This window comes from Talpa europaea, assembly GCF_964194135.1.
Source record: "Talpa europaea genome assembly, chromosome: 5".
Classification (NCBI taxonomy): domain Eukaryota; kingdom Metazoa; phylum Chordata; class Mammalia; order Eulipotyphla; family Talpidae; genus Talpa; species Talpa europaea.
In genome coordinates, this window is record NC_140071.1 from 58,221,504 (window position 1) to 58,242,152 (window position 20,649).

General features: G+C 38.9%; 1 pseudogene across 1 annotated transcript; it reads left to right on the plus strand.

Moving 5' to 3' along the window:
- The first annotated feature begins 10,223 nt into the window (after positions 1-10,223).
- Positions 10,224-10,693, plus strand: LOC311171323 (large ribosomal subunit protein uL23-like; annotated as a pseudogene). Its single transcript has one exon. The product of its transcript is annotated as a large ribosomal subunit protein uL23-like (transcript).
- Positions 10,694-20,649: the final 9,956 nt, after the last annotated feature.

The window sequence follows — 20,649 nt, forward strand, 5'->3', positions numbered from 1 at the left end:
GGGGAGAAGTATTGCACAAGTCAAACTCAATGTTTCCTGCCACAGACACCAGTGGGTGGGGGGTTCTGAATCCTCTAGGTAGCATAACAGTCTCCCACTACCCCACCATTTTCCATCCAGGGAGAACAGAGATTTGACCTTTAGGAAATTTCACTTAGTGGTACAATAACTTGTATGTGGGAGTGGTAGTTGGTAGGAGAAATCAGGTAAGGAGAAAGTACATATTCAAAAAATAAAAGCAGAACAACAAAAAGAACAAAAAAGCAAAGCTGAAAAGGCAGTGTTTAGTTTTACTTTCAGAGACTGATGCTGCTAAGGCTCTGAAGAGCCTCACCTGGCTAGACATCCTGGTTAGTCAAACAGCTGTGAGCTTCCGTGATGTGCTAAGTGAAGCAAGTCAGAAAGTGAAAGATACTGAATGCTTTCAGATAGTGGAACACATATAACCAAAACCATACTGGACAAGCACAGCAAAAACAAATCTTAGACTAGAAAAAATACACTGGTTCCCAGAGGAAACAGGGGAGGAAGAAGAGGGTAGGGGACAGGCGGGTATAGGACAATAGCATGGAGGGGTGGAAGGTGGGTGAAGCATGTGTACATACGGAGGTGTGAAATTGTACCCCCAAAGTTATATAGACATGTAGACTGACAAATGAATGAAAACAACAAAAAAACCCACAAAAACCTGTGAGCTTAGGGAAATTTAGGAAACATTTTTCTTCATTTTCCTTCCCCAAATAGAGGCAGGATTACGTCAGGAGAAATATAAGTAAATTTAGTCATTGTCACCTTAGGATAATTGGTGATAAAGTGCATCTTATTTTCCATCCATCAAGTCATTTTCTAATTGGCTGTGCTTGAAATAGCGTTTCTCCCCATTTGCTTATTTGTGTCTATTTCCCTGTTAACGTTGTCTTTTAAGAGCGGGCTAGCTGTTCTCTGCTGAATGATAAAATGTTCCGTTAGGTGTATCTTGGTGATACAAGCTCATTAAATTTCTTGTCATTTCTTGCAGTATGCTGCAAGTGCTGTTTATGGTCCATTTTTACAATGTAAACCTGTCTTTTGTGAGAGTCAAGGAAGCTCTTCTTTTTTAATTAGTCTCTTGCTTTAGTCAGAGCCTTTAAGAGCTCTAAACGCCATCACAGGTGGATGTGCAAAATCCTGCATGCTTCCTACAGCTACTGCTTCACGTGGCATTTTGAGATGCTTCTGAGGTCTGTTTTCAACTTTCCTAAGAGCAGTGGTTCTCAAACTACAGCGTGCATTAAAATCACGGGGTGGGGGAAGGAGGCTTGTTAAAAACAGGTTGCTCACCTGGAGAGGCTCACCTTTAGATGTTGACTCAGTAGGGCTCAGAGTCAGCCTGAGGATTTACATGTCTAGCAAGTTCCTAGGTGACCCCAGGTTGCTGGTCCTGCGACTACACTCCAAAATCTGCAGGGATTTTTAGCTCAATATGGTATGTAAACACCCGAAGTAAGATGTTGAGTTAATATTTGTTAAATATCACAGGGTATGCAGAGTGTTATGTGAGGAACTTGGAGAATGTCAGGTAAGCGCATATAACTTCTGTACCTAGGATCTCAATAGTAACTATAAGAGAGCTCTTTTCCCCTTAACATTCCGCAGAGAATGTTATTTAACCAAAAATCTTCCTTTTGTGTAAAATTGTAATATAAAGCTTCTTATTCAGTATGAAATGCAATATTTCACAAGCAGCAATAGATAATTTGTTTCATTTTTTTCCCTCTACAAAATAATGATTTGAGGGAGACTTTTAAAATGGGAAAGACATAGACTTCAAAAAACTTTGTGAGTATGTTGCAATAACAAGAATGAGTTATTGTTGAAATCATTTGGCGTCTTTGTTTACGTTTGGTCCTATCTTCTATCATCTGTCAGCATGTTTTCCTTAAGATTATACTTGGGGGTCTTCAACCAGGTGGAAGTTGTAAGTAGCTCTTTAGACCATCGCATTCAGTTTAGGGAATCAAAGAATTTTGTGCTGGTGTCTTAGCTCCATTTTAAGCAGAATATTTATTATAGCGAAGAACTAGGGTCTTTCATTTTGTTCATCTCTGTATTGTACATTTGCTTCCTATTCCTTTACCTTGTGTTCCTATGTAATTTCCTTCACTGCTTCTTTGACTTTAATTTGCTATTTTCTTTAGATTTTGTGAGATAAATGCTTAGATCACCAGTTATCAGATTTCCCCCCAATATATGCATGTAAAGCTGTAAGTTTTCCTTGAAGCACAGCTTTAGTAGCTTCCAATAACTTTTGATGTGTACTATTTTTATTATAAATCACTTTGAAGTGCATTATAATTTCAATTGTGTTTCTTGAGTCTGAGTACATATAAAAGTATATTTCTTAATTTATAAGCATATGGATTATTTAATGCCTTTGAGCTCAAGGTTCTTTATCTTTATAACAGAGTTGTCAGGAGGATTAAGTAAGCTGATCTAACAAAAATGCTTGGTACAAAGTCCTGTAAAGTCAGTTTTTAATAAATGGTAACTATTGCCAATTTTTTTTTCCTATGCTCTCAGGGTTCAAGGTAGAAAACTTAGATAGCTTACCTTCCTATAGTTTGATTTGGAAAATAAACTACCTTCCAGTAGTTTGATTTGGAAAATAAAAACACCTCTAATTTCTGTCTATAACTTTAAAGAAGCACCCACAATGTTTGTACTTTACAGATTTGCATGAATTTATTCTTTTTCAGGGTTCACTTTCTTGCTGTCTTTATTGTATAGCACAGGCCACGAGAAAGTCTGATTGTCATATTTGTTTAACTTTATATAAGTTAACTATATCCTAGGGTCTAAGATACATAGTCATACTTTTTCAAAAATTAAGATGTGCATTTAACGTAGTATTATTTTAACTCACAAAACTTTGATGATAAATTATTGTATCTTACCGTTTGTGGTATATTATTTTCCTTCCAGTTAATGTTTGTTGAGGTAATGCTGGTTTACATCATTATATGTGTTTTAGGTTCAAACCTCTATAAATACCTATTTTCACACCAGGCCCACCACCAAAGTCCCAGTAATCCTCTACCATGCTCCACTGGGCCCCATATTTCCCCTGTGCCCATTCTGCCATGCTCCCCTCTGGGTACCTCAGTTTTGCTGTCAAGTGTCAAGGATTTGTTATCAGTTTGGTTTTGCTTGACCTTTGTTTTGTTTCTCTATGTTCCACATATAAGTGAAACTATCAGGTATTTGTCGTTCTCCCTCTGACTTATTTTGCTTAGCATTATCCTTTCCAATTCTGTCAATGTTGTCACAAATGGCAAGGGTTCATCTTTTTTTTTTTTTAATAACTCAGTAGTATTCCATTGTGTGTATGTATACACACTGTTTGTTATTCTGATCCACTCCTCAGTACTTAGGCACTTAGCTTGTTTCTATAACTTAGCTACCGTATGTAGGAATACAGTGAACAAAAGAGTGCAGTTATCCCTTTGAATTAGTGTTTTTGTATTCTTCGGATAGATAACTAGGAATAGAATTGCTGGTTCATATGATGGATCTATTTTTAATGTTTTGAGAAACCTCCATACTTTTTTCCACAGGGACTGGACCAGTTTATGCTCCCATCAGCAATGTACAGGGTTTCCTTTTTCTCCATACCCTCACCAGTACTTCTTGTTTCTGCTCTTTTTAAAATGGGCCATTGTCACAGGTTTGAGATGGTATCTCATGATTTTGATTTGCATTTCCCAGAGGATTAGTGATAATGAACATTTTTTTTTATGTGCCCATATGTCTTCATTGGAGATGTGTCTCTTAGATCTTCTGCCCATTTTTTGATTGGGTTCTTTGTTTTCTTTTTGTTGAGTTATATGAGTTCCTGTATATCAGTCCCTTGTCAGATGTATTATGGGCAAATATTTTCTCCCATTCAATGTGGGTGTCTTTTTGTTTTAGTGATGTTTCTTTTAATGTGCAAAAGTTTTTTAGTTTGATGTAGTCCTAGTTGTTTATATTCTCCTTTGTTTTTCTTGCTGTTGGAGATGAATCCACAAAGGCATCTCTGAAGCCTATGTCATGGAGTGTTTTGCCTATGTTTTCTTTACATAGTTTATGGTTTCAGGCAACCTAAACTTTTTATTGACATCTGAAGGGTGGGGATTGAACTTTTAACCTGTGGAATCTGATGCTAGCTCTGGATAGTATCAGAGATACTATCAGATAGTATCCAGAGATAGTATCAGAATTGAGTTGGATGTGGTACAGCCAACTGGTGTTGGAGAATTGCTTGGTGGTGTACGGAGGAAAAAAAAAACACATTGGAATTGGGTATAGAATCCTTGTAGGTGTTTGTAGCAGCATTATTCACAATAGCCAAAAGGTGGAAGCAACTCAAATATCTGATGAGTAGATTTTTAAAAAATGTAATATATCTATACAATGGGATATTATCCTGTCATTAAGAGGAATGAAGTATTTGATACATGCAACACCATGGACAACCCTTGTCAACATTGGTGAAAGACACCAAACACAAAGGTCACATTGTATGATTCCATTTATATGAGGTATTCAGAACATGTAAATCCATAGAGACAAAAAACAGATTAGCGGTGCCAAAGGATGAAGGTAGGGAAAATGAGGGGTGACTGCTTAATGATTACAAATTTTTCTTTTAAAGTGTGAAAATGCTTTGGAACAGCGATGACGTTATAGGGCAGCCCCGATACAAAACGGGGTGCCTGACTGTGGGTCCTCACCCGCACGCTTAAAAGGACTTATCAATGCTCTACTGCAGGCACACACAAAAGGTTAATAAAAGGTTTATTTACAAGGGAAGGGGAAATGAGGAAATGTACAGCTCAGGGAGAAAAGTGGGAGACAAAGTTTTAAATGTGTCCTACCGGATACGCCAATCTGGAATCCCAAATGGCACTCAGAGCGGGCCGTGAGCCAGGAGCTGTGAAGCCAGGAGGCGAGCAACAGAGCGAGAGAGCCCAAGGCCCAAGTGTCTGGTTTTTCTACCAACCCTGGCTGCTTAACTCCACCCTCAGGTCCCAGCCACCTTCCCTTTGGTGGTGACGGGATTTGTCTTTCCCAATGTCCTGATGGCTTTGGTCTGGAGTCGGGGTGGAGTCCACAAAGCCTGTATGGGATTAGCGCAGGACATCCTTTCCCCCTAACAATGACAGAGATGATGTTTGCACAACTGTGAATGTACTAAAAGTGACTGAATTGTACATTTTAAAATGTTTAATTGTAGGTTTGAATTACCTCAGTTACGTAATTGGTTACTTTAATTTAAAAAAGTGAAGCAAGTAAACAAGATATTACTAGAAAATCTGCATAGACATGCTTTTGACCAAGAAAACAAAAACATATGAACCCTGGGAAAGGTAAATATTGTATTAATGAAGGATTTATCTAAAACTACTGGAACTTTAGTTAGAGATTGAATTGTACATACGTTTGTACATATTTAATGTGATAGGCTATATATTGGACCCCAATGATAGCCAACTCCTAATTTCTGGAACTTAGGAATGTCACCTTACATGGCAAAGGTGACTGAAGTTAAATATCTTGAGATGGGAAGATTATCCTGGATTATCTGGTTAAATCCTACATGCAATAAAGGATCCTTATAAAAAAAAGGCAGAAGGAGATTTGACATAAAAGAAAGAAGGCAAAGGAAACACTGAAGCAAGACATTACACTGATGACTTTGAATATGAAGAAGGATCCCCAAAGCCAAGTGATGCTGGAAAAGGCAAGGAAACAAGATTCTCCCTTCGATCCTCCAGAAGGAGTATGGCCCTGCTGATGCCTCAATTTTATTTTATTTTTATTTTTTTAAAGATTTATTTATTTATACAAGAACTGGTGTATAGGTCAGAGGCGTGGGAGGATGAGAGAATTCACCAGAGACAGAGCGGGGAGCAGAACAGGCAGATGGACTGAAATGCATGCTGAGGGGAGCAGTGGGTGAGGCAGAAGAGGTGGGCCACACCATGTGGGAATCTCCCTGGCCGGCCAGGAATCTAACCTGTGCTGCAGAGGCTGCGGACAGCTTCACAGCGTGGTGCTCAGCTTGCTGCGCCACTGGGGAGGCCTAAGATGCCTCAAATTTAGCCAAGGGAAATGGGTTTCATATTTTCTGATTTCACATTTCTCCAGAACTGGAAAAGAATAAATGTGTGTGCTGTTTTAACCACAAACTGTGCAGTAATTTGTTAAGGCAGCCACGGGAAATGAATACAGATAGACAGCTAAGTTATTGCTAGTTATGGTGTTGAAATGACTTTCAGTAATAATCTTGCTGCTCACTCTGTAGAGTAACTGTGTCAACTGTTTGGAGTTGTGTCAACCCAGCCAGCTGAGTGACAAGAAAGCTTAGAGCCAGAGTTTTGTCATTCTATAACTGTATCATAAGCAGTCTAGCACCAGATGCATGTATGTCCAGCAGCAAGATTGGAAATGTTGAGAACAGAAGTTAGTCTGGGAAAATATTTCTAATTTCCAGGCTTGTAAAAGTGTTTCCATTGATTTCTGGTCAAAATGGGAAATTTTCTCCTATCGGCAATATATTTGATAATGTCTCATATCAATCACAAATGTAGCCTTTTTTTTTTTGGGATGGGGAATCTGAAAAATAGAATCTGTAAGAATTTCCATGTAAGACCCAAAGCTGTTGCCATACTATAGTATATATATGTGAAGTTGTGTGTTTTATGCTTCCCAACATGTTTTAGCATTTCCCAATGCTAAAACTGTCCCCGACCCACGGGATTCGTAGGCTTGAAAAGAGAAGGGCTGAGGATTGAAATGAGGGGCTTGAGACAACTTGACGCTAGCATTTACTTCTTTATTTTTCCTTTACCTTTCTTTTACTTTTCCCTGTCTTTCTACCTTCCCTGACCTTCTCTCTGCTCCTCTCGCAATAACCTCTCTTGCAATAACCTCTCGCAATAATCTCTCGACCTTCTCGTGGTTCTCTTCTTATATCCTGGTAGCTCCTCCCATCGTACCTCCCAGTCTCATTTGATTAATAGGAAACACCTGTGGTTTCTCAGCAGGCAAAACGGTAAAGCGAAAACTAATTAATGGCACGTGTGTTGCGCAACACGGCGCATGCTCCAGGCGGCTCCGGACAAAAACAATCATTTTAGCATTTCAGATATACATATTCCTTCTAAAATCTTGTGATTGCAGATGGAATGGTGTACCTTATTGCAAGTAATGGTGTAGAGCAGCCAGAGAAGAAAGTGTCCAAGTGATCAAACTCCCAACATTCACTAAGAAGTTGATGTATGCTGTATAAGAGTTGTGATCACATACATGATATGAGTAATTGTGTAGCTCAATGCACTGTACTACACTTTAAAAATTCATTTGAATTGTTCTCTGGCAGGGATTGGTGAACTATGGTCGGGGGACCAAATCCAGCTTCCTGCCTTACTTTTAAGTGAGTTTTATGGGAACACATTCTTGCCTATTTATTTATGTATTGGCTATAGCTATTTTATTTATGTATTGTCTATAGCTATTCTAGTGCTATTACAGCACAGTTGTGTAGCTGACACAGAGATTGTATGGCTCCCAAATACCAAAAATATTTACTGTCTTACGCTTTACTAAAGAGTATCCCAGCTCTTATTCTTGTATGTGCTTTAAGATAAGTTATTTATGTAAATTATATAAGGGGTATTACATTAATTAAATGTTATTTATTTTATTAAAAAATTATTCACTATACCAAAATATAGATATGAAAGAAGTATTACTAGGGGAAGCCAAAATCAAAAATCGAGAGAAGGAAGTCTAGCAGAAGCTTCAAAACATCAAAAGCTCTCTTACTGTGTCACTATAAATTAAATGTTCTGATGCTCAAAATCATGAAGATAGGAAGAGTGTGAAGAGAGTCAAAAAATATAGGTGAATTTACCAGCTGGAAAGGAGGGGCAGGGAATGAGTAGATGAAACAACTTTGTGGTGGTGGATGGTGAGAGGACATGCGGTGATGGATGTGTGCAGTTGCTGAGGTGAGAAACTATACCTGAAACTTAGACTGGGCTGTAAAGTAATATTACTCCAATAAAAAGAAAAAAAAAACAGAAGTATAGTTAAATAAATGACAGAAGACATACAGATGCTTATGAGAACCAGGGCCTTAAGCAGGAAGTGAAAATGCAGAAAGAAGATGAAAATGAGAGCAAAGAAAACTTGCTTTGTACCATCAGCAGAAGGCATGATGGTCAGCGATGGCTGCTGCGTTAGGACCAGGCCATTGATTCTGAGAAATATGTCATCATTTGTTATGACTTGTTACGAAGAGCAATATTTTCTTTAACAATGACTTCTCAGATTAGTGATCCCAAATGTTTGCAGAGAACCAAACAGAACAATTAATACCTAAAGGAGATGCTTCTTAAGTAGTATTTTTTGGGGTAAAAATCATTGTCAAATGACAAGACAGCTAAAGATTATTTAGCCAAAACCATAGGAATGAAAGTATACTAGAAATATGTTAGGCATCTAATTAAGAAAAATTTTTTTCTGGATTTTGCAACACTTTTTTCTTTACCACATTTTAAAGTTTGTACTTTGTTATCATTTCTTTTTTAATTTTACATAAATACTTTGGATCTAATCTCTATTTGTATCTACTTTTCTGAGTCTATTGTATATCTATATTTTGATATGTATTTTATATTAATTTACATTAATTTTATAGTATTCAGATAAAGACTAGTTTCCTTTGTATTTTGTGGATAGAAGATTTTCAGTCACTGAATGTATTACCTAATAAAATAAAAGAGGTGAAATTTGAGGGCATAAATTAAACTTTAAAAATCCTTGAGCAACATCTAGTTAACAATTTATTAAAGTAAGGAGAAATTGCTTAAGCAATTTTCAAAGCTTTGATAAATGTCATCAGCGTGACTTAAACGTGAGATCAGCTAATGTAAGTAGCAATTAGAATTAAATTTAGCTTATGCATTTGAAGTTCTGATGGAAAACTCTTATGGGGACTCTTATTGCACACAAAAAAATATGAGGAAGAAAAAGGAATTGCATTTTCCGGTATTTTTCCTGAGGTGCTGCTTTGCAACTTCCTCAGGGAGCAAAAGAATAGATGAGTAATGTGAAAGAAAAGTATACAGAGGATTTAATTATTCCAAAATTGCACTTCTTTTTTCCACCAAGAGTAACCACAGAAACCTTTATTAAAAAAAGGAAATAATGGCCACTATTCCTAGGGAAAATGGCTGTAAATATAGTAAATAACTATTAGATCATGTAACTTCTTTCAAAAAGATCCTCATTCTAAAGAGTCAGGATACTTTTTGATTCTCAGGTAGCCTCTGACATGCCGTTCGACCACTTCGCTAAAGCATGGGTGACTTCAGAGTGCCTGCTACATCATCAAACTTCAGCATTCAACATCAAGACTACGTGTTTGCAAAATTTGCTTAAATCTGAGCTACATTTGGATTCCCTGTGGCATTTCCATCACACTTTTTATTATCTCTTATGAACTGATCTTTAACATTGATTTAAAATCATTACACATTAAATCACATTCAACAAAGCATACCCTTCAGGAAGGCTGATGAAACAGCCTATTATAAAATATCTGAGAAAAATCATTCACTGTCCTTCAGAAGTTTCTCAAAATAACTTTTATTAAAAGTAAATAAAAGGAGGGGCCTCCCCGGTGGCGCAGCGGTTGAGCGCTGGGTTGCGAAGCTGCCCGCGGCCTCTGCAGCGCCGGTTCGATCCCCGGCTGCTCCCCGGCCACCAGAGGAGGGTCCCACATGGCGCGCAGACCTCTCCTGCCGCCCGCTGCTCCCCTCAGCAGTGTACTTTGGTCCTTCTGCCTGCTCTGCTCCCCGCTCTGGCTCTGGTGAATTCTCTCACCCTCCCGCGCTTCTGACTGTACCCACTGCATGTATAAACAAAGCAAACAAACAAACAAATAAATAAAACATGCCTCCATAAAAAAAAAAAATTAAAAAAAAAAAGTAAATAAAAGGAAACAAATAGCCAGATGAATTTTTAAAAAATTTTTTTGGTGATTTATTGAGTTTAATTGATTTAATTTTAGCCTTACTTTGACACATTTCCTGAACTATAGTGGCAGAAATAAAAATACTTTTGAAAGGTAGCTTCATTAAGAAATAATTCACATACATAAATATTGTTCTGTTTAAAGCACACTTTTCACGAAGATGGCCCCCAAAGTAAAGAAGGAAGCCCCTGGCCTTCCCAACGCTAAAGCAGAAGCCAAAGCAGAGGCTCTGAAGGCCAAGAAAGCAGTGCTGAAGGGTATCCACAGACACAAGAAAAAGAAGATCCACCTGTTGCTCCCCTTCTGGAGGCCCAGAACACTGTGACTCTGAAGGTAACACAAATATCCTTGGAAGTACCCTCGGGAGAAACAAGCTACATCACCTGCCATCATCAAGTTCCTTCTGACCACAAAGTCAGCTGTGAAGAAATTACAAGATAACAATATACTCGTGTTCATTGTGGATGTCAAGGCCAACGAGCACCAGATCAAACAGGCTGTGCAGGAGCTCCATGACATTGACGGGGCCAAGGTCAGCAGCCTGATCAGGCCTGATGGAATGAAGAGGGCATACTTTTGACTTGTGACTATGATGCGTTGGATGTTGCCAATGAAATTGGGATCATCTAAACTGAGGCCAGCTTGCTAATTCTAAATATAATTTTTTCACCATAAAAAAAGTGTACAGTTAGCTGTTTTTAGTATATTCATGGAACTATGCAAACATCACCATGATCTAATTTTAGAACATTTGCATCAGTCCCAGATGAAATCCCATATCCATTAGCAGTCACTCCCCATTGATGCCATCCCCTCCTGCTCCCGCCCTAGACAACAGCTCAGTGAACACTCTCACTTTATAGACTTGTCTGTTCTAAGTATTTTATACAAATGAAATCTATAATCTGTGGTCTTTTGTGATTGGCTCTGGTTTCTTTCATTTAGCATGACACATTTAAGGTACATCTGTGTTATATAAATATGCTATCCCTTAATAATTTTCCATTGTATGCATATATCATTTTATTTATCATTAATGGTAAATAATTTGAGTGGTTTACAATAATGCTGCACTGAGCTGTCATGTACAAGTTTACAAATGGTGTATTTTTTCATTTTTCTTAGGTGTATACTTAGAAATAACATTGGGGGATCGTATGGTAACTGTAGATTTAACATTTTGAAGAACTGCCAGACTGTTTACTAAAGTGATTGCACCATTTTACAACTTCATCAACAGTATATGGGCTTCAATTACTCCAAATCTTATAATTCTAGTTGGCAAAAATTCTGTGATTTATTGAGCATCTCCTAGGTGAAAGATCCTATTTGAGGTGTTCTAATTTTTTTTTAACAGTATCAGTTCATTGTGAAAAAAATTAGAACTTTTTAAAGGAGATTCTTTCCTGAAAGAGATTATATCAGTCAGTGTCCAGTGAGAAGATGGAAATCACACCAGTAATTTAAACAGGGAAAACTTAATACAAAGAATTATTAGCAGTAGGTGTGTGTGAATCTCTGGACATACACTGTGGTTTATAAACAATAGTAAATCAAGGAACTTTTTTTTTTAAGATTTATTTATTTATACAAGCACTGGGGTACAGGCCAGAGGCGCGGGAGGGCGAGAGAATTCACCAGAGACAGAGCAGGGAGCAGAATAGGCAGAAGGACTGAAAACACTGCTGAGGGGAGCAGCAGGATAGACAGGAGAGGTCTGCACGCCATGTGGGATCTTCGCGGCTGGCCGGAAATCGAACCGGCACTGCAGAGGCTGTGGACAGCTTCACAGTGCTGTGCTCAACCTGCTGCGCCACTGGGGAGGCCCAAATCAAGGAACTTTTTATTAAATAATAAATTTTTAAAAATTAAAATTACTAGCTGGTAAAATGTAATTTACTACAAAAGGGGTAAATCAAATGCGAATGAACACAGGAATAGCAGTTACTACATCTAGGTTGAAGGAAAAATATTCAAGGAGGGAAGCAACTCAGGAAAGGGTCACTCTCCCCCAACAAGCCTGAGATTCAGACCTTATTGCAGAAGTAGGCAATGTGGTCCCCTGGATAGTAGTGACGTTCCTTAAGGTGCCACAGGCCTGGGCTGCTGAGCAGTGATCTGTCAGCTGGGGTCTGAGCCAGGACCCACAGAAAGAAGGTGCCAACTAGGGTGCTGGTAGAACCTTCTGGAAGGTGGGCACCATGGTCTCCCACACACTTCTGGCAAGCAAGCTGCCTACTGGAGTCATGGTGAAACTAGGAAACCCTTACTGGGAGCTGGTAAAACTCATGAGAAGGTGGGTGCCCCTGGGTCTCCCACACACCACAGCTGACATGCCAGAGGGACAAGAAGAACCGAAGAATGAAGGACTGTCCCTCCTTCTGCTGTAGCTTGTGGTGTCCCTCCTGTATTTTGCTGGCAAGGGAGAAGTGTTTACAGTGTCCACATTGGTATTACAGAGCAGGGCAAAGAAGGGTGAATTTGGAGCAGAGGTAGTAAGTCGGTAACTGGCAAGGTCAATTCCTTTGGCTACTTAGCTTCCACACGCATCCTTTTACACACATTTGAACTTTTGTTCAGTAGGAAGCCAACTCTGTTCTTCATAGAAAGCAAACAACACAAAACCAACTGTTCTTCATAGAAGTGCAGAAGTTCTTACCGCTTCCCAGGAGTGAAGAGACACACAGTTTCAACATTTATATCTCGGCTGGTTACATTACTCTTCAAATGAATCACAGTTCCACAGACTATTCTCTTATCTAAAAGCTGAATTGTGGAGTTTACATTCAACCACTTACAAGATAATGAAGGGAAGGAGGGGAGATAAAAAAGGGCAAATAAATATGAATACAGGGCCTCCCCTGGTGGCACAGCGGCTGAGCACTGGGCTGTGAAGCTGCCCGCAGCCTCTGCAGCGCTGGCTTGATCCCCGGCTGAAGGCGAGGGTCCCACATGGCACGCAGACCTCTCCTGCCGGCTCCCTGCTCCCCTCGGCAGTGTACTTCATTGGTCTGCCTGTTCTGTTCTCTGCTCTGGCTCTGGTGAATCCTCTCACCCTCCCGCGCTTCTGACTGTACCCAGTGCTTGTATAAATAAATAAATCTTTAAAAAAAAATATGAATACATTCATGCATGTAACATGGGAAGAGAAATCTGTCCAGCTACTATAGTTCTCATTTTTTATAATTGATAAAGAGGCTGTAGTTGATATCTATGGCTTCTGTTTTCTCCTACTCCTATTCCGTATGCTGGGGTGACCCAAACCTTCATTACTAAGGGTCTGAGTTCTCAACAATTCTGCCTTTTTATTCTTATTGCTTTCCATTAACCTTTATATTGGTGCCCCCAGAGGACCCTCTCTTCCAGATTTTATTCTCCTTGCCTCCATTGTACAGCATCTCTCCATTTCCTCTTCACTTAATAGAATTATTTGGTTTTTTTGTTTTTTTGCTTCTATTCACTGGCATAAGGCATACAAAATTTCAGTGGAATCATTTCTGTGTGCGTTGGTGGAAGCATTGACCCTTCAAGAAAGTAGGCTTCTTATACCAACAGAGTTCAAAGTTGCTGGGAAGGGAAATGAAAATTCTGCAAATGGATAAGTATTTATATAGTGAGATGGCCCACTTTCTTTTCTACCTTTTGATCCCCTGGTGCATGTGGGGGAGATTGTACCATGTAAAATTTCTGATTCCAGGCATACTTTGTTCTTAAAGCAGAAGCTCCATCTTTTCAGAGTATTGTCTCCCAGCTGGCATTGCAACTGAGTCTTCAGTAAGCTATTCGACATTCTAGTCAGCCCACTTGCTTCTGATTGATGGGGAATGTACGTAGACTCAGTTAATTAGTTGAGCATAAGCCCATTACTGTACCTCATTTGCTGTGATTAATCTTTTGTTCAGAAGCAGCGCTGCATGGAATGCCGTGACCAGGCAGTCTTTCAGTCCACGGATGGTGGTTCTGCAGAAGCATTTTGGGCACAATAGACGTATTCAAAGTATATGTCCAGGACAGTGGAAACAAATTTTTATTCCCTCCACAGTGGAAGAGGTCAATGTACTCAACCTAGTAAAAGGAGCCAAATTAGTCACTCAGTGTTGGTGCATTAGGGGATTGGCAGTAGTGGTAGCAGCCTTCATAAACAGAGATTCATGTGGTTGAGGCTGTGCACCACCGCTGGCCCAGACACATTGGCCACTTTGCCCGTGGGTCCCTTGAGCAACACTGAGGTAGCTGGGCAAGAGTCTGGTTTACACAGAAAGCATGGTTTAAAAACCATATTTTTGGTTTTTAATCTTATATTTTTTAGTTTGTTTAAAAAATTATTGTCCAGTATAATAAACATGCATCAAGTCTCTTTATAACAGATTTACAATCAATAGCAACAGTTGCCCAAGTATTTAAAATCTTTGGAAATTATGCTACTGTTAGCTGTGAATGTGACAAGATTCTAAGGAACCTCTTTTGTAGTAGATACCCTTCACTAAGCATTCAATACAAATCTCATTCTGACAAGGTTTGCCACATACCTCTCAACATTCTTTGTGGCAACTCAAGCAGGATGTTCAGCTTGCAGACTTAGAATTTTTTCCTATTAAATCCTGCTTTCAAATGATCATATCATCCCCAGTATTTTTTATGATACATGTGTCCATTTAGTCCTTCATGTAAATTGCTGCCTTGTGGCTTCTGTTCTACTGGAATCCCATCAACCTGTGGAAGGCAGTGGTCTCGTGTCAATGGAAGCTCCTTCATGGTCATATCTGGCCTACAAAGTGAGCAACCTCAGAGCTTTTGGAGGATGTGGGTGCACCCTCCAATAAGGTGTTTATTAATGCTTTAATGAAATTCCAATGTTATTTGGTTAAATAATGCCTACATTAGCCCTTATAATAGCTTCTATTATGGCATAATGGTTAGAATACTTTCTAAGGATTAGAGGATCCATTAAAAATGAAGCAAAACAAAACTACATTCAGTTCTATTGCTCATCTGTTCTATTTTGAATTTTATGTCTCAGTCTTTTTATCTGCAAAATAATAAAATTTTTTTCCTGACCTCAAAATAGTGGACATTGTGGTTGCATAAACATTTATAGTTCTTAAGCTTCTGAACAATGCACTTTCATATTGCAATAAAAATAATCTTAATGAAATTAAGACCATAAATGTCTCTCTGCTAAGTTGAAGAGTGTATTATGAAGAACAAACATTTCCTTAATAGTGGGTATGACTTTCAGTCCACAAATATTGGTACTTCCCCGATAATCCCTCATAATTTTTATTATCAACCCCTACTCTGTTAGCATGATGGAAATCATCCCAATCAAGCCTGGATTCACCTTTTCTCCCATCCCATACCTTGAGTCCAGCTTCTAAGGAATGCCTCTGAAGTTGAGGATGGCTCATTTGGGCCTGTGCAGGTGTTTGTGAGTTGCTGTTTGCCCACGTGGTTCTCTGCCCTCGGGCCTCACAGGTTGCCGCAGGTCATTCTTGGTCATTCCTGAGAGCGTGGCGCGCTTGCTTCTGGTGGCTTGTCCCTGAGTGTTCACGCTGCGCTCGGAGAGGCTGTGTCAGTGGTTTCTGCTCCTCTGAAGGGCTGGGAGACCCAAAAACTCAGTGTGGACCAGAGAAAGTCGCTCTTTGGGGTCTTGTCACCCAGGGGCCCTCTCTTTAGGGTGTTGTCTTCCTGTTTCTGCTTTTCTTGAGTCCAGGGAAAACTTTTCTCTTCTGGGTGGCGATAAGGGGAGGTGAGAAAATTATTTTCCTTTCTTTTTTGTCTCACACACTTTGTTCGGACCTCACTTCTTTTTTTCTCAGCTTTATGGTTTAGTTCCCAGATGCTACTCCTGCCGGCCACCCACTTCAGAAATCAATGCCAGGAAATCCCATAGACTTATCTGCTTTTTACTTCAGTTTGCCCCACCCCTAAGATAATGAATAAGAGGGCTTTGAAAGGGATTGCTTAGTAAAAAATGAGCAAAGTATAATATCTCACACTTTTTCTACCTTTTAATAAACATTTAATAAAAATAACTGCTTATTTGAAAATTTACTGAGTAATCAAATTTTAGCAATTATAAATTATACACTCATTTTATGTCTCATATATTACACTATAAATGTCTATATGGGTGGCATAAATATACACTGTAACCACTTCCTTTAATGCATTTTCTCTTGAACTTTCAATATTTGAGTTGGATTCAAAAGGCAGAACAAGTCTATCTCTTAAAAGGGTCAGACATGTTAGATATCTTTTTCAGTTCCCCTGGAAAAAATAAACACCCTAAAAAAACCCATTAAATTTTAGAGGTCAAGAATGTACCTTATGTAATTCATGTTAAAAAAAAAAATCCCTGGGTTTTATATAAACTTGTAGCTCATAAATGAGTCATTGTCATTTGGACATGGGTACAGAGCAACTGGCAGATCAAAGAATTTACGCATAGACATGAACGCCTCCTTGAAACAACCAAAGTTTCTTTTCAAGTCTAACTTCTTTTTTTTAATAATTTTTTTATTTTATATATTTTTTACATCATTTTTCATTTTTGCATAATGTATGCATTTTCATCTTGGTTATAGTCCCTATATAATTCCCACCCCCCCTTATTTTGACCTTAATCCCTCCTACCTCCCCTCCCCACATCCCCCCGCAGTGTGTGTCTGGTTTATAGTTGTTGATTTGCAATTTGCAGCAACATGGATGGAGCTGGAAGGGATCATGCTCAGCGAAATAAGCCAGAAAGAAAAAGAAAAATACTGGATGGTCTCGCTCATAGCAGGAATTTAGAAAACCTAAGTAAGGGACCAGGAAAAAGACTAATTATAATAAAGTGAAAATCAAGTCTAACTTCTTGAGCAGTTAATTTACTTGAAAAATCTTGAGATGTCATATGGGAAGACTTTCAGAATAAGCAAAATTATTCTAATTTCTCTTAATTTGATTGAATGGAAGGACTGGTCAAGAATGTAACAAAAATTAGAGGAGGAGGAAATGAAATCAGCTTATGTAAGCGTGGCCTTTCTCCATTTATAATAAAAAAATGTTAATTTACGGTGTTTGGGGAATTGTGGAGTGGAGGAAGCAGATCAGTCTTTCATACCTTTGAAATAGAATATTCCTGGCCCCACATATCTCTCATGTGCACCCAATTCTTTAAAAAGGAAAATAAAAACTTTCCCTAATTTCTCTTCTGGAATAATTTCATAGCTGTATTTACCAAATCTTTAAGTATGGATGTGACAAGCTGTGAAAATTACTTATTGTGTCATGGTGTAAAATAATTGAGAAAATAACATTTTTTTCTGATTTTTTCTCTGCCTTCCTTCATGTCTACTGGCTGAGGGTAGCCATAGTTTCCCTTTCTCCAAGAGAGAGTGAAGAGTTGTTTGTTGCATAGACCTGGAGCAGTTGGACTGGGTTGATGCTAAGGGAGCACTAGAAAGCTGGAGGGGAGAAACTGCCCAGGGAGGAAGTTGGAATGCTGAGCCCTTTGGTGATGGTTTCTGCCCACTAAGAGACACGTGACTTTCAGAGGCAGGGCAAAGACTAGTGATGAGGTGGGTCCTGTGAACAACTGTCTCCCACTATGGAATGAGCTACTTGAATGGGATTATCTTCAAGTTTTATGACCCAGATTGAATTACAGAAGCTCCAGTAATCTTAGGCTTTTTGGTGGGTATATGGTGGTCTGAAAATGACTTAGATTGGATTTCCTGCCAACCATAGTGGGAAAGAGCTCATTTTGATATAATCGGATTTGCAAAAATAAAGAAATGTGACATTTTTGTGGAACAGAGGGTTGTGGAACAAATCTAAACTCACCACATTTGTCCAAAGGTATAAATAGCGGATTCTGCCATCACACTTTATCTACTCTATACATATACACAAGAAAAAAACTATTGCAACTTAAGATTAAAGTCTATCAGGAGTTCAGAAACGTCAACTATTTAACATAAGAAACATTTAGTGACTATACCATGCTATGTATTGTATGAGGGGGAAAATGTGATTTCTATCTTTGAGGAAGCAGGATCAACCCAAAGAACGTAAACATTGAATCCACAAAAGTACTAATTATGTCATAAAATATCTGTATGATGAATATGGCCGGGGCTGGGGCTGAGAGGTGTGTCCATGGGGAGGATGGGTCTTGTTTAGACATAAAGAATTAGAAGGAAATGGGTAGAAATCTTATTTCTGTTGATTGGCAGTATCAGTTTCCCCATTCCAAAACATACTTATGTTTTAAAAGCAGTTTAGTAAACAAGGATTCAGCAAAGCTTGTTTATTATGAAGATCTGGAGGTTTTGGTACAAATAAGGGTGCTATTCTCAAGTTAATGGAATTTTGCTGACATATTTCTCAGGGAAAAAACTGGAGCTTATATTTTGATGAAAAAATATTACTTTAGCAAGAAAGTGAGATTAGAATCTTGAGGGCTCCCTTGAAGAAAATGAGATCTGAAGTTTTAAGCCAGAGTTAGCTGATATTGGTTGAGAGTATTACTCTGTGCTAGAGCATATACTCTGTGCTAGAGAAACAAATGTATGTCAACTTTTTTTTCTCCCAAAGATGGTGGGAAATAACCCTGTGCTTATGTTCAACTGAAAAATAGAACTACTATCTCTACTATGTTAAACCCCCTGCATCCTTTAGATTTAAATTATAACCTATTAAAAATGCCATAGGAACTTTTCTGAAAGTTTTGTTAATGAATGGATTCCTTTTGATTGAAGTTCAGGCAGAAATAGATAACCAGAGACAAAATGGGTAAGATATAAAACAGGAATGACAGTGTTCAAATATTATCGGGTGGTGTCATTCCAGTACTAAGAAACCAAGCACAGAACAGAGAGGGCTTGTGCAGTGTACTCACCATCAGAAGAAAGAACTCGGAAAAACCAGGGGCAGGTTGCCTGTAGGAGAGGTTGAACTGGAGGAAGTGCCCTGTCACAGTGATGGGAGATACTGGCCTGGTCTTGGTGCTGTACTGACCTCAGTGAGACTTTGTGCAAATCACTTTTCTGTACCTTCATTCCCTAACCTAAAACTGATTCCCTAATCTAAAATTGATCTAGACTCTTCTTAAGTCCTAAAACTGTTAAGAATCTGTAGCCCATATTAATATGGTACCAGGTAGCCTTTGTCCTAAAAGGATTTGTAGGTATAACTTATGCATATTGGTCTTCAGTTCAGAGGTTTGCATATTCACTAATGAAGAAAGAGTAAAGGGACCAAATGGGGAATTTGAAGGAATCAGAGCCATGGGATCTGGATCTATTATTTGTTATGTGGTAACTCTTTGCCAGAAAATGGAGAAACTTACCTAAAAACTATCAGGTGTTGGTGTGGTAGAGTGCTAGAGAGAGGAAGATGTCTCAGGAGACCATGGGAAAGGATTTCTAAGATACCTGACTAACCAAAGAGCACTATTAGCCATCCACCTTTACGTGGCCATGATTTTCTTTTGTTCTTCAAAAGCCATGAACTGTACCATAACTTTTTTCCCCCTGTGGATCTGGGAGTGTAGAACAAATCTACACTTGTAATAAAAATGAAAAAAAAATAAACAAGAATGCTGTGCAGAATATTTTATAGCAACACACACTTCAGGGCTAATTACTATTTTCAGAAAATGGGGGGAAAGAGACATTGACTGTATAGAGTTACATGTGTCATGATGAGGGAGATAAAGGAGCTATTCTGTGATAGCCACATAAAGAGCTTTGTTATAAAGATAAGTGAAAATTTGAGCCTTTCAGAAATGGAATGCCTGGGCACTGGGGGTGAGGTCACACATAAACAAAACCTGGATTTCTGTTCCGGCAGAGTTGCCCTGAGTGAGGTCAGAGGAGAACCACCAGGGAGCGGTGGGCTGGAAGCCAAATGGAAAAAGTGACAATTTTCAGGACGGGAGAGATTAGTCATATCACATGCTATTAACACGACTGGAGTCCGCCATTAGAGTGAGCAACATGTGGACCCTGTGACCTTCATAGACGTTTTTTCTGTGGTTGGAAAGGGTTCACAGGAGAACAGGTTGAGAAGTAGAGACACCAAGTTAAGGTAACTCTTTGAAGGTTTGTTGACCATTCATTATTATACCAGGTGAATTGTGAAGGGCAATTTTATGACCAGGGAACAGCCTTTTTTAATATCTGGGCGTCATTGCTTTTGAGGCCATGGAGAGTCAAGGTCATTTGCCATTTAATCATTCAGAAAATTGGCTTCCTAGAAAGTTTGCTCTTTCTTCAAAGGAAGGCAGTTTTTCTCATTTCAATGTCTTTCCTTTAGAACAAAATGCATCATGAACTACAAGGCAGAACAACCTGATAAAAATTCCTTCCCATGCTAACTTGACTTTTGCATGCACTGAGTATTCATAACAAGCCCTGGTTTGCTTGCTTTGCTACTGGGCAGGATCCCACAAAGAGCAATTCAGCCTGTTAACCACTTCTCCCTTGACTTTGTACAGTGAGTTTCCTGAAAGTGCAATAGTGTCTGGTAATCACTCTGCTTCCCCTGGGCCTTGTGGTGACTTCAGTCTTGGAACTGAGGTGGGGGTGGTAGGTAGG